The following is a 14,916-nucleotide window of genomic DNA, read 5'->3' on the forward strand; positions in this document are numbered from 1 at the left end:
CCTGGGTCCACCTTGGTCATTCACTGTCTCCACAGAAAGAGGCGCAGGGAATTGAATTACCCACAGCAGCTTCGCCCCCAAGGTTAAGTGAGGGAAGAGCCGCAAGGCTTGACTGCCCTGGATTCTGCAGCTTCTCCAGTGATCTCATTTATCTAGGCTGCTCCACTTTCAGTCTCTCTGGTAATTCCAAGTGGCCTGTGCAATCGTTATCTTGCCCGTGAGGGGAGATAAAAAGCCTTGTTAGTTTTAAAGGGAAAGTTTCAGTGATTGAAAATTTATCAGCAGGATGGCCATGGAAAGTGCGTGTGTGCATTTGTGCCTCTGTGTGTGTGTGTGTCTGTGTCTGCCTTGGGAAAAAGTACTGAGACCTACGAAGTTACCATTGAAATGAGAATTATTACATAACTGTTGCGCGTGTCTTAGGTGACCGCGGAAGGAGGCCACTGTGAGGCTCATTTGCCACCTATAAACTTTCTGCGCAGCGTGCATACTTTTTAATGGTATCAAAGTCATCGCGTGCCAACAACTTACCTCCTCGGAAACAACGTCTAAAGAGGCGAAGTTGAACTCGTGGCATGAGAAGGACTTTCCAAACAGTTGCGTTTAGGTGACTTTCAGCGCTTTTCTCATTCACGTGGTTTTCTTGTACTGTGTGCTGGACTGTGGTTGTTCATATTTGTCTGTCTCAATGAGATGGTAGAAAGCAAACCCAGCTGTAGAGCAAAAGGAAGTTTGGTGTCTCCCTAGAGCTAGAACTACAGGTGGCTGTGAGACACCTGATGTGGGTGCTGGGTGCTGGGTGCTGGGTGCTGGGTGCTGGGTGCTGGGTGCTGGGTGCTGGGTGCTGGGTGCTGGGAAATGAACCCGGGTTCTCTACTACAGCAGCGTATGCTCTTACCCGCGGAGCCGCCATCTCTCCACATTTTCCATCTTCATTTTAAGGAGACTTGGGTGAAGGCTTTCCCTCGTGCAAGGCCAGTTGACTCTGCAGGCTCTTACACACAGAGTATTGGTTACCTCTATCTTCCAGCAGGCTGCAAGAATACTCATTTCTTAGCCGGGCGTGGTGGCGCACGCCTTTAATCCCAGCACTTGGGAGGCAGAAGCAGGTGGATTCCTGGGAGTGTGATCGAGGCCAGCCTGGCCTACAAAGTGAGTCTAAGACAGCCAAGGCTGCATGGAGGAACCCTGTCTCAAAAATCAAAAGATCAAACAAAACAAAACAAAACAAAATATCAAAAAAAAGAAAGAAAGAAAGAAAGAAAGAAAGAAAGAAAGGAAACTTATTTCTTAAAGCAAAACAAAACAAAAACCAACCAACCAACCAAACAAACCAAAACACCAAAAACAGTTCATTTCTTTTATTTCTGATATCATTGCAGCTTTTCTTCATCACTGCTTAGGGAGAGGGCTGGACCTTTGGTTAGTGGGGAAACGGTTCTGTCACTGTGCTGGATAGTTTTATGTCAGCTTGACGCAAGCTGGAGTCACTGGAGAGGAGGGAGCCTTAATTGAGAAAATGCCTCCCTAAGATCAGGGTGTAGAGAAACCTGTAGGGCATTTTCTTAACTAGTGATTGATGTGGGAAGGCCCAGCCATTGTTGGTGGGGCCACTCCTGGGCTGGTGGTCCTGGTGTGTACAAGAAAGCAGGCTGAGCAAGCCATGGGAGCAAGCCAGTAGGCAGCACCGCTCCCTGGCCTCTGCATCAGCTCCTGCCTCCAGGTTCCTTTTCTGTTTGAATTCCTGTCCTGACTTCTTTCGATGATGAACTCTGACTGATGTGGAACAGCAAGCTAAGTGAACGATGTCCTCCACTACTTGCTTTGGTCATGGTGTTTCAGCACAGGAATTGAGACCCCCAACTAAGACAGTCAGCCATCTTTGATTTATGGGAACTCAACAGCAAACCTGTCAGGGTAGAAACCAGTCCCAACACTGGCCTCATAGAAATGAGGGAACACACACATACCCCACTTTGTGTGGCAACTCACCACACAGGTGCTCATCCTAGCATCTAGTTGTGCCTCCAAACTCAAATTTGTTCGCATAGTAGTACTAAAAATAAAATTGGAAATCAAGAAAATGAATAATTCAACTAACATTCAGTCTGGAATATCTGAAAATTCAAATTTAACACAGGATTGAATTTGCCCAGCTGTTTACATTTTCCCCTGCCTCTCCCATCATCGCTGTCCAATTTATATCAGGAACCAAAGTAGCTATGCATTCAAACACATATGCATCAGTTTCTAGACTCCAGCTTGGCCCCATCTTGCTACATCTCGCCTCTACCTATGGCCACTCTCATAAATCCTTCACCTTCATGGATCTCAGGCACTGTGGCTGCCCACTGAGCCCTGTATACTGAGAAGCTGCTCACCGAGGCTTTCCATGTTACCTGGTGCTTGTGACTAAAGGTACATGACCATGATAGTGACCAAAGGCCCTGCATCTACACAGAATGCCCTGTGGAAAAAAGTTTTCTCATTCCTGTAGACAAAGCCTTCTTTAGTTCCGTAGTTCACTATGCTTGGATACATGAAGGGCAACCTCCTTCACTAAGAGACTGGGGTGTGTGTGTGGGGGGGGCATTTTAAAGATTACGTAAGCATAGGATTTCCCAGAGTTCTCTAGTGAAAAGCAGTGCTAAGTTCCTGGATTCCAAACAGATGCTTCCAAATACAAGCTCCTAGAGAAAGAGCCCGCAAATCTCTACATCAATCATTCTAGAAAATTCTTGCCATCACACCACTAGAAAACACTACTCTGTAAAGATTTCTCTTGCTTTCTGAGGCTCAGTGTTCTGAGAAGACCCAGGAACCAAAGTTCTTGGCAAATATATAGTGCCAGGTTTAAGGTGTCAAATGAAACTTAATAGCAGGGTACAGAAGAGGCTGAGCCTCATGGGCTATTTTCTTGTTCCCATGGTGGTATTCTGGGGCCTGCTAAGTTCTGAGAGATGAAGTAGTTAAGAGAAGGGACAGGATGTCTTTTAGTAGCAGAAACTGGACTCCCTTCTAATTGTCTTGGCTCCAACCAGGTTCTGCTCTGTTCCAGGTATGCACTTTGGACATGTTCCTTCTCCCCGAATGGTGGCCTGGTCCATTAGTGTGACATTCTTCCGAATGGTTCTCCAGTCCACAGAGACCATTTCCTGCACAGACACTGCTAGAGAGAAGGAGGTGGCGACCGGCCACTCATGGCTGAGATGCAGGTGGAAGGTCACGTTACAGAAGATTATTTCTGGGGCTACCTAAGAGAGGAAGGTGCTTGGTCCAACACACAGTACTTGCCTTAGTATTAATTCACTAAACTGAGGTGTGATAATTCTTACTTAGTCTGTACCTCAAACTTCAGCCTCCTTGGGTGATATTAAGTATTTATAGAGTGAATCTGACCATAAAACTTGAACTTTCCCCCACAGTCTTGTGCCTTTTTAATTTTTTACAGAAGATAAATAACAGATGAATTTAAATAAAACAAAACTTAGTTTTGATTATAAATTGCTTTGCATTTTATACGTAGTAACTAAAGTGTGCCATGCTGGAAATGATGGATTTGAAAAAATACTGAATATCAGTTACTGCTATCTATCACACTAGCGGTGTGAAGATGCTGGATTTATGTTTGTTAATTTGACTCATATGCAAGTCAAAACATGCACACCCTTAATCAGCAGCTGCCTTAATATGCTTCCCATGCTTGTAAAAAATGAAAAGTCCCGCGAGCTATTTTTTGCCTTGTCATTCACGCTGTCAGCTGTACCAACGGTTAATCCAACGAATGTGGCATATCTGGATCCAGGGCAAAGTTACAAACCCTGGAGAAAGCAATGTCCCTTTTGTAGGTAAGGGAAGGCTAAACTTAAACTTAAATTTTCCCAGTTGATGCTCTGAGGAATAGGCCTCTAATGTTATGTGTCAGCTAGGTGTCTACCTGTCATCCCTGTTCGTGGGAAGTAGAGGCAGGAGGAGGGTCCAGATATCCAGCTCACCCTTGGCTACTTAGTAAGGCCCACTGCATGTGACTCCGCCTCTAAGAAATGAACAAGTGAATAAGTGTAAAACTGTTTGTACCACTTGAATTCTTGTGTAGATAGAATTTTCGAGTGGATTTATAGCTGTTTTTTTTTTGTTGTTTTGTTTTGTTTTTGTTTTGTTTTGTTTTTTTACTGGACCCACTACTGCTGACATTTCTACTCAAGGTTTTAATCCATTCAGTAATTTCCTTATTTGGTAAATAACACTGTGCATGAGTGTCTGTGGGATACTTGCAAGGCAGCAGAGCACAGACCAAGCCTGATCCCCACCGTCTACTGGGAAAGATGCTGAATGACCACAAGGAGAGCAGCCCAAGCAAGGCGCCTCTGCTCTCCACACCCCATCCCGGTTACTTGGGGTATACTCAGAACCTCCTCTAAAGCAGAAGGGCCAGAGAGGCTGGCTGCCTGGATGGCACTGCCTAGAGGGGCCCTCTTTCTGGGGTTCCTATTCTAGAGCTGCCTCGGTCCTCCTTCCACAGAACGCTTCCTTTCCCAACCTTCCTTGCAGGTCTAAGGACCAGGTAGCGATTGATTAAGTTTAGCAGGGGCCAGCTCCCTGTATAAAAGAAAGCCAGAATAAAGCCTGAGGCAGAACATGCTTCTTCATGCAAACCACCTCTTAATTCATTTTCAATTCTATTCCGATTTCCCGAAGCAAGGACACACACGACTCAGCTGTAGAATGCAGACCGCGGACATCTGATTTTTGTCACATTTGGGTTGCAAGAACAACTTATTTCTCCGTCTTGAACTGTGCATCGGTCACTTGTTAGCATGGTAAGCCATGCATGACATCACAGTATGGGTCTAACCGTCTTAAATGTACAGTTCCACAGTGGTCAGACACACTCACAGCACCTTGCAGCAACCACCTCTAGCCCTTTCTCGAACCTCTTCATAATCCCAAACAGAAACTCTGTGCTCATTAAACATTAGTGGCTCCTTTACCTTCCCTCCATCTCTGGCAGCACCTCGATTTTGTTTCTGTGCCTATGAATTTAACCATACCAAGCACCTCTTATAACGAGTCCCACAGTATTTATTATGCTGTGTCTGGACTTAGGGGCTTAACACTGTAACATCCACCAGAGCTTCACACCGGGGAGATGGCTCAGATATAAAGGTGTTTGCCATGCAAGCCTGATGACCTGAGTTCAGTTCCTAGAACCCACTGAAAGCTGGCTGAGGTGGCTGAGGTGACTGACAGCTGCCTTCTCAGTCAGAACTCCTCGGGCAAGGTGGGAGGTAGAGAAGATGTTCAGAAGCTTGCTGGCCAATGAGAAATTTGAAGGAATTTGAAATAGCAGAGGAAGAGAACCAACTCTGTAATGTTTGTCTCAGATCCCACATATATGCCATGGTACACATACACCTGCTTGTACACGCACGCACGCATGCACACACACACACACACACACACACACACACACACACACACACACACACACAGAGTTTTTAAAAAGCCATCAGAATTTCATTGCTTTTTAAGATGAAATATTAAATAGTTAATATAAAATGTAATTGCTTGCCTAGTTTGCTTCTCACTGCTATGCTAAACATTGTAGTTAACTTTGGAGAAAAGAGCTTATTTTAGTGTACAAGTTGCAACCCATCATCCACGGGAGCTGAGGCAGGAATTGAATCAGAGCCAGAGACCGTGAATGATGCTCCCTGCCTTTCTTCTATGCTTATGGTCCAGCTACCATCTTCATGGTCCAGACCTACCTGCCTAAGGATGGCACTGTCCCCACCAGACTGTGCCATCCAACATCAACTGGCAATCAAGAAACTGCCACACCGATATGTCCATAGGTCATTCTGCCAATTGATGTCCGTAGGCCTCTTTTCAGGTGTGTCTAGTTTGTGGCAACTTGACATTAAAATCAATCATCGTAGTTGCATATGTATGATTATGCGACATCTCATTTTGATATATGGTAATAAGTAATATTCTATTTCCCTGTTGGTAGCCAGTTGGTTGTTTCTACCCTCTGACTGATGGTCAGCATTCAACACTGTGTCTGTTTGGTTTCTTATCCTCAGGTCTTTGAGGTTAGCTGGGGACTAGAATTTCTGGAACTAATAGGCATTCGCTAACAATCCAAGCAACCGTTGAAGGGTTTTTCACAGCGGCTACAACCTAGAGGGTAAATGGAGAAATCAAAACTTATTCTTTCAGCCTTGACCTCATTCAAATCAACAAGTCAGATCCAAGACAGTCTTGCTTAATCCATTTTTGTTCCTGGTAGTTGTCCTCAGTAAATGCTGCCAGGCGGGAAAAGAGAAAGAAGGGGAAGGAGGAAAACAGAACTAGAAGAGTTTTTTAAAATAACTCCATCATGAACCACACGAACCACATGAGTCTTGCATGCTTCCCTTAATCCATTCTGTCTCACGTTTTTACCATCATTTCTCCCAGCTACTGACTTAATCAGGAACCATGGGTTTGGACTTGTTTGTTTGTTTTATCTGTGTGGGGATGCTGGTGGTAAATGAGACAGGATCTGACTGTGTAGCTCAGGCTGGAACCCAATTCACAACCATCCTGCCTCCACCTTTTGCGTACTGGGACTACAGCCATGCATCCCTACATCAGACTGGGCACAAATGCCCTCCTGGGATATGTGCTTGGTAAAAATTTGCGGTCGAGGCAATTAATTGTGAATATCAAACCCTGAGCAGCTATATGATGTGTCTCTAATACCCATTCCTGTTTCTAGGCTCCGAGTTCAATAGTCAGTAATCACAGTGGCCTTGGAAAGTGATGTGTCTTCTACAAAAGCAGTAAATACTTTTAATCACTGAGCTATCTATCCGGCCCCAGAAGCAAAGGCTTTTGGGGTAAAGAAAAAAATTCTCAAATTTAATAAAGGAAATTACTGGATACAATTACCATACCCAGAGTTCAAGGGAACAGGCTACAGAAAAAGTTGGATTACCGTTAACCTGGGAAAATGTTTGTGATGTGTAGGAAGGAGGAGTTTGTGGTGTAGGGAGTGGCTTTTCAAAGCTATTTGGAAATGGAGTGAGGTTGGAAATAAAGGCATACACAAGCAGTTTGCCTTCTATGAATGAAGCAGACCGAGACAGAAGCCACTCCGGGATGTACTGGGCAACGAGGGCAGGCTCATGGTTGAAAATCATTCTGAAAAAGGAACTGGAAGTTGTTCCCACTGTGATTAAGGGCTTCTTTGCTCCGTTTTTGGGCACCGACCAATGGAAGATTTAATGAACAAGATTTCTCTGCACAATAAGATCAAGCATATTATTTATTAATGGAAAAAATATGCCAAAACATCCACAATAGTTTTCTTCGTACAGTTTCCATGAAGGGTCCTTTAAAGGTGTCTGTGAAACATTAGATAATGAGGACATCTTATTTTTCTCTGTAAGGTGAAGCTTTTAAAGTTCACACTGTATCGATTAGGATGTTTTGGTCTAAGCTGCAGAAAGAGCCGTTAACTCAATCAGTCAGGCAAGCTTATGGGAGCCGTGGGAGGAGGGCAGGAAACCAGGCAGCTCTGAAGGCAGCAGAGAGCAGCCCAGGCTCCTCCAGAGGCATAAGGGCAGAGGTGACGGTGGTGCCTGCGGGGTCCCTCGCTCTGCTAAGTGTCAGGAAAGGAGCTTCCGGTGACTTGTGTTCCACTCCTCATATGGAGAGGGCGGGACCTGTCCCTCAGATTCTCATGGGTGCAGCTGTTTCCAAAGCCAGGAGAAACGGAGGGAGTATTACTAAAGGAAAACGGAATAGCAGAATTTAAAAAAAAAAATCAATGACCTCTTTGTTATATTTTGAATTTATAATCAAACTATAATGTTTTTCCATTTTATTTTCAAGTGTGCCCATGTAGGTATGTGCAGGTATGCCATGACTCCAGAGTGAAGGCCACAGTCCGAGGATGACTGTGGGAGTGGGAGTGTTTCCTCCATCGTGTAGGTCCTAGGGACTGAGTCAGGCTTTTTGTCAAGTACCCCGACCTGTTGAGCCATCTTACCAGCCCACGTTATAATGATTTTAAGGTGTAACACTCATGCCCTATATAAGATTGTTTAATCATGTTTCATCCACCATCACTTTTATCTTTTTATTGGGGCTCTGAAAACTCTTCTTCTTTAATGGGTATGCATGGGACATGGGACCAGAAGGTCATAGTGGTAGAATAAGCCCAGGGGAAGTAGGGTTTTGCTTCCTTTGCAATGGAAACGAAGGCACAATAGTCATCGAACATAAGTGAAGTGTTAATTTTATGTCGTGGTTTGCTAAGGAGAAACATTTTAGGTGAACTCCATTTATAAAGCACTTGAGGCAGCTTGACCATGGTTTACATCAGAGTTCTTTGCTTTGCGAATTTGAGAAACTCACTCCAAGGTATCTAAAGCCAGGGCGAGAAGATGTGATAGAATAATTCTATGTGAAAAGTTTGCAAAGCTCAGGCACTGAGCCCTGTTGCAAAGTCTTAGAGACAGCACTCGTTCAGAGTGCAAAATGTGTGAGCCTTTGTGGCTGCCCATGCTGCCACTGGAGGCCTTGCTTTCTTCTCAGGAAGCTCCTTCCTTTTGCAGAGGAGGCTCTGGCTCCCTCCTAGAAACGCTGGGAAACATTATCTCCAACTGAACTGTGGTCAGGCATAGATAGCCTTGCTTTTGAATTGCAGCTGGAGGGAGAGAAGTCCCGGGCAGCATTCATCCCAGCAGGTGTTTGGGAGGTGCCAGGTCCACACAGAGCTCTTGGCGTTGTGAAAGTCTGAGAGAAAGGAGTGGGTGTGAGCTGTTAGGTCCCGGAGAGGTTCCCTGTGTTTGCTGAAGAGAGACAGAAACTGGGGTGAGAGAGAGAGACAAGCTCGGAGACGGTGGTGTGAGAGAAAGGTGGGAGGACATGGTTGGCGATTCTAGAACATGAAGGATGGATGAGAAACTGTCCTGTTAGGTTTCATAATGCGCTGACCAAAACCAACGTAAGGGAGAAGAGGACTTGTTTCATTTTATAACTCCCAGGTCATCGTCCGAGCGGAGCAGGCAGGAAAGCAGAGGCCTCGGAGGAGCGCCCGCTTGGTTGCTCCCAGCAGTTTGCTCAGCCTGCTTTCTTATAAAACCCAGAACCACCTGCCCAGGGCTTGCACCACCTACAGTTGGCCAGGCTTCCCACATCAATCATTAATCAGGAAAACGTCCCACAAACATTCCCGTGACAGAGGCGATCCCTCAGCTGAGGTTTCCTCTTCCGAGGTGAGCCCAGTCTGTGTGGAGCTGACGAACCCTAACCTACACAGGACCTCAAAAAGAAAATTGTCAAGTCAAGGGGCTTTCTTTCAGATGTGTAGAAATGGCACCTTCTCTCCAAGTGTCATAACCAAGAAAGTGGTTGCATGGGCAGGAAGTCCTGCGGTCCTTCAAGTCTGGGGAAATTGTCATGCGATGTAGAGTGACAGCCCTCTTTCTCTTCCCCCCTCCCTCTGTTGTATTTGGTGTGGTTTTTAATTACCAGGGACCAGGTGTCACATGCAGCATAGTGGAGTTCAAGGGCAACATGATGTCATTTCTTAGATTCAGGAAGATTCCCAGAAAGTTCTCCTCACCACATGGGGCAGAGAGGAAAGAAAGCAGGGCCCGCGAGGCCTCCACACCGGCAACCACTGGGGTTCTGGATGAGAGAAGGCAAAAGCAGGCAATCAGCGGTATGGCCTACAAAGTAGACCATGGGAAATTCAGAGCCCAGGAAACTAAAGAGGCTTCAGCAAAGGGGTCAGAGTGGAGGGAGGTCCGAAGGTGGGCAGGGAGACTGAACCGAGACAGAGCCCGCAGGCGAGCTTGCTCAATGCAGTGCTTGTTTGCGACACAAGTGCCATCTCGGCATCTTGCTGTCCGTCGAGGCAGCTATTAGAACGTGCTTTACCTGTTCTCACTGCCGTTTAGAAAAACCCATTAGCTTTTCAGTAATTACGCTTATTAACCATTTTCAGCCTCCGAATTATAAATGAGATGGTTGCAGCAAATTCCCCGTAGATCTCTTCTCTCCTCAAAGTAAAGCCACGGTTTATTGCATTGTGATGGAGTTGTATGAAATATGATTGCTTATTTATGTATATCTTTATTTATAATTTGCTTTCCAATCATAAAAGCAATGTAGTTATATTTCTTTAACAATTGGAGATCAGAAACACGAAAACAAAGTCACCTACAATTCCACAGCCTCGGTGGGCATCATCCTGGAGATGGCATTGTGCCTAGGAGAGAGAGAGAGTGCCCAGTCTTATAGTGAGCACAAGGGAAGCGGCTATATGTTGTGGAGGGGAACCTGTGTTTGGGTGACTCGGGCAGACAGCTCATTTCTTTGCTGAGGACTATATTTTAAGTAGTAAGTTTGTTTCTTCTTGGGACTAGCTATCTGTGCAGTATGTCACGAGCCACTAAGTTTTAGACTGGCTGTTCTGGGCCTGCTCATTACAGTGTGGAATTCTCTGCACCCGTCAGGAGACTACAACTGGGGCTTGTTACGGGTACCTTGCTCTGGTGAGAGTTTCTGCTCAGAGGCAGCGGTGACCTTATTTCTGAGTGGCAAAGGCAAAGGCAGCCCTACTCTGAGGATAAAACACTTCAGTATGGCCACCAGGCAAAATTGTATCCCATACCCAAAGATTATTATTTCTCAGGAAATGACTCTTAACATTAGAGTATATCATATGCATGCTGCCAGAATATGATAAACAAGTCTATCATCTATGTGACACGATTTAGAAAACAAGTGCTTAGGTAAACATAAAAACAGGTTTCATTCCCGCCAATATTTTTGACTCTCCTAGTTTACTTTCACTATTACACTTTTCTTCTATTTTGGGAATAAGGACTCTCAACTGAGTATTGCCTGCATCAGACTATGAAGGGAGGCAAGTCTGTGGGGCATTTTCTTGATTAATGATTGATGAGAAAGGGTCCAATGGCTGTGGTGGTCGCACAGGTCGCACAGGTGGTCGCACAGGCGACCACTTGACAGGTGGTCCTCAGGTGTATCAGAAAACTGACTAAGTGGACCATTGGGAGCAGGCCAGTAAGAAGTGTCCTCTGTGGCCTCTGCTCCAGTTTCTGTCTTGGATCCTGCCTTGGCTTCCCCTCAGTGATGGACTCTAACCTGTAAGCTGAAGAAACCCTCCCTCTCACCATTGCTTCTGGTCATGGTGCCTTTTCACAGCGATAGAAGGCAAACCAAGATGGATTGTTACTCGCCAAGGAAATATGTGTACACATATACTTTTGCCAACATCGTTGTTACTCTACAACATGGTAACTTACTGTGTATGTTGGTGTGCACCTTACATTTTGTCATTTAACAATATTACTTAAAGATCGTTCCCGAGACTATGCCTTTAAAACTATAATTTGCCAATACAATGGCATCCTCTTTAAATCATCATCCTTAATGGCTATAAAAACTGAGCAAATGATTTATCCAACCCTTTAATAAAGATTTACCAACCACCTACAGAGCACGGGTGGAGTCTTAGATAAGAAGAGATATGCCACACCCTTAAAGGAGTCAGGGTACAGTGGAGAAGACAGCCAAGTAAACAAGTAATCACAAGTTGTTGCTAAGTGCCAGTATGGAAAACCACAGGGGCGCTGAAAGAACAAAGGGTGAAGCCTCCAAGGTGTCCAACAAGGGTGTTGAAGAATAAGCCAGTTACCTTGGGTCATAGACAAAAAGTGAGAAGAGGACTGTAGCCAGAGAATAGGGGCCTGTGCTTGGGGAAGCTTGCTCTAGTCAGGTGACCATAAGGACTCGGGTACAGTAGTTACTTGATCTATCAATTGCGGTCAAGTGTTCAATATAAAGAATGCCTCCACATACAGCTCGCAGCATATAGCTTTCCCCGTATCTTGGAGTATTTCTTTGGCTACATTCCCAGACGTGAGGCTGCTGAGTCAAAATGTAAAACTTTTGACCTGAGACGTAGAGCTGAAACGCTTTCCAAAATGGACCAGCTCTCTCATATGTAGCAAGTGCAGAGACCTTGCCCTGCATCGCAATGTCCTGTGTAAAATCAGTGCTCGCTCTCTTTGCACCTTTACCGTTAGGTTAATGTATACTCTTTGATTAGCGGGAAGTTATGTTAACCCAAATATGTTTAGATTTCTCCTTATGTGACTTATTTATTTATTTCTTGTTTATGTCTTATTTCTTTGTGTAGTCCTGGCTGGCCTCAAACTCAGAGACCCTCCTCCCCACTTTGCTTCCTGAGTTCTGGGATTAATGATGTGTGCTGCAACTCCTGGCTTTTTGTTGTTGTTGTTGTTGTTGTTTGTTTGTTTTGTTTTGTTTAATACAGATCCAGGGATTCTGTACTTTAATTCTCATGAACCCTGCTTACAATGCAGGTAATTGAGACTAACTGTTCATGTTTATTGCCAATAGCTTTTTCTGGTGAGTTATAGACAATGGAAGTCTGACAGATAATTTTATTAGTCACATCTCTTGATTATTTCATTTCCTTGTTTTTTGTCCTTCTCTCTCTCTCTCTCTCCCTCCTTTTTTTTTTTTTTTTTTTTTGAGACAGGGTTTTCTCTGTGTAGCCCAGGTAGTCCTGGAACTCAGAAATTTACTTGCCTCTGTCTCCTGAGTGCTGGGATTAAAGGCATTCACCATTACTGCCCAAAGGCAAAGAATCATTCTATCAAGAAGTTTAACATTCTACTTCCTAGATTGCTTAAAAATATGTTTAACTCATTAATCTTTACAGAAGTAACATTGGCTATATGAAATGTTTAACAAACATTCTACTTCCTAGATTGCTTAAAATTATGTTTAAGTCATTAGTCTTCATAGAAGTAATGTTGGATATATGAAATGCTACAGCACTATGCAACTAGTGTTTTTTGTTTGCTGGTTTGTTTTGTTTTTTAAACAGTTCTTGAAATTGCCAGTGAATGATCTGACTTGTGCCTTCTCTGTTGATCTTTCTTCTTTTCTTTTCTTTCTTTCTTTCTTTCTTTTTTTTTTTTTTTTTTTTTTGAGAAAGGGTCTCAGGTAGCTAAGTATGTTCTGGAATTTAATTAAATAGCTGAGGATGACTTTGAATCCCCCATGCTCCTGCCCCCAGCTTCCAAGTGTTGGCAATGTAGACACATACTATCATGGCCTATTAATGTTTAAGGTTTTATTTTGAGAGAGAGAGATGTCTTAGGTTCATGGTGAAGGAGGAGAAAAACCATCAGTGATTTGTGGGGAAGTGAAGTGAGGAATGTCTAGGCAGAAGGATTCTAGGACAGAGAAAATACATGCTATGATGCTCTAATGAGAGATGCATGGCATTAGGCATTCATTCATCTAAGCCCAAGGTATGCAGCACCAAAGGTGGATCCAGATCAAGCTATGGACGTTGAGTGATAATTATGTGTCAGTAAAGGTTCATCAATTGCAGCAAATGATCCACTTCAGTAGGTGATGGGGGTAAAGTGAGAAACAGTGTGTGAAGACAAGCCGACTTGAGGTATCACTTAAGGATAGAGTCGTCAACTGGATTTAAATCCAGTTCCATTTTTGAAACTTGTTCCATAGCTTAAGAGAGACCTTTCCTTTGACTTTCCCAGCATTCTGCAGCAGCAGATCTATTTATATACAGAAAGAATTACAACAACACCAGGAGGCTTAGGTAAAGCCTGTCAGTGCTCCCCTGTTAATGAGGAAATCCATTGCTGGAAGAGGACCTGTGTTTACGCTGGGTGGATGGAAATAGGGCTATTTGGTCCACTGCTAGCCATGGTCACTAGTGCCATGGTCTGCAGGGAGTAAATCCCCCTGCCTTTAGGGCACTCTGACTCACAACTGTGACTCTAACACAGCCCCAATTCCTTTGAAGGCCAGGCCCATCTAGAAAGAGTTTACTGCAGGTAAAAGTAAACATCTTGCTTTATCAAAGTTTGACTGCAGGCTGCCAGCTTGAAGCTAGTTTTTGAACAAAGGCAGAGGGAGTTATGTAGCAAACCCCTGAGCAGGAGACTCTGGACCTCAAGCCCCCTACCCCGACTCCGAAGTTATCACCTTTGGAGCTTATTAAACATGCACATTTCTGGGCCCAGTAGGGCAGTCTCACTGGGTGATTCTGGATTTCTTTTTAAAATCTCTATCCATAGACATTTGAAGACTGAAACAAATTCACATAGATGTTACCTCACACTTGTTAGCTGCCCTCCCTTCTCTTCCCTCAAAACAGATACCTATTTCCCCCGCACTTGTGAAAAATAACTTAAGAGTGTAGATACATAACTGCTGGGTACCTGCTCACCCGTGCTTCGCAGAGTTTTCACCCTTTAGCTCCGTCCTTTCCCAGAAGTCATGAGTGGCCTGCGTCTGTAAACCCAATTGGGATTCCCCAGAGGAAGACCCTCCTGTAACTCATGGATCAATTAGATCCTCGCCTAGAAACTCCTCCTCAATTAGAAGACAGTTGGGTTCCCTGGGCGCTATTCCATCGAAGGTGGGAGGACTCTCGAGCTGTGGAAGTGGACCTGGGTCAGGACTCCTAGGAGCCCCAGCTCCCTTTCTCGCCTCCATTTGCAGGATGAGATTTCTCTGGCTGTTGGGAAGGATGGGTTGGTCACTGAGGGATTCAGAGTATCCTTTGAGATGCTCACAGCCCCCATCTTTTCCTCTTTAACTTCCTAACTCCCCCTTGGACATCTCCGCAAAGCCCGCCCGCCCGCTACACTTTGCTTAGCTGTTGGGTGTCAAAGCGCCTGCTCTTGCATATAGCGGTGCAGGAAGAGGTCGGGGTGGTTAGATAGCAATGGGTCCTTATCCAGGGGTGTGTGTTTGTGTTTTGGGGGGTGGGAGGACTCACCCAGCCCTCACGCCCCGAAGCCACTCTTTTCCAGGGTCCCT

At 44.8% G+C, this 14,916-nt stretch overlaps 1 protein-coding gene across 1 annotated transcript in view; it reads left to right on the forward strand.

Moving 5' to 3' along the window:
• The window catches only part of TSPAN5 (tetraspanin 5), a 191,439-nt gene that overhangs the window by 7,349 nt on the left and 169,174 nt on the right, over positions 1-14,916 (forward strand). The gene's annotated exons all lie outside the window — the stretch shown is intronic.

Source organism: Acomys minous, assembly GCF_964271855.1.
Source record: "Acomys minous genome assembly, chromosome: 14".
NCBI classification, from domain to species: Eukaryota; Metazoa; Chordata; class Mammalia; order Rodentia; family Muridae; genus Acomys; species Acomys minous.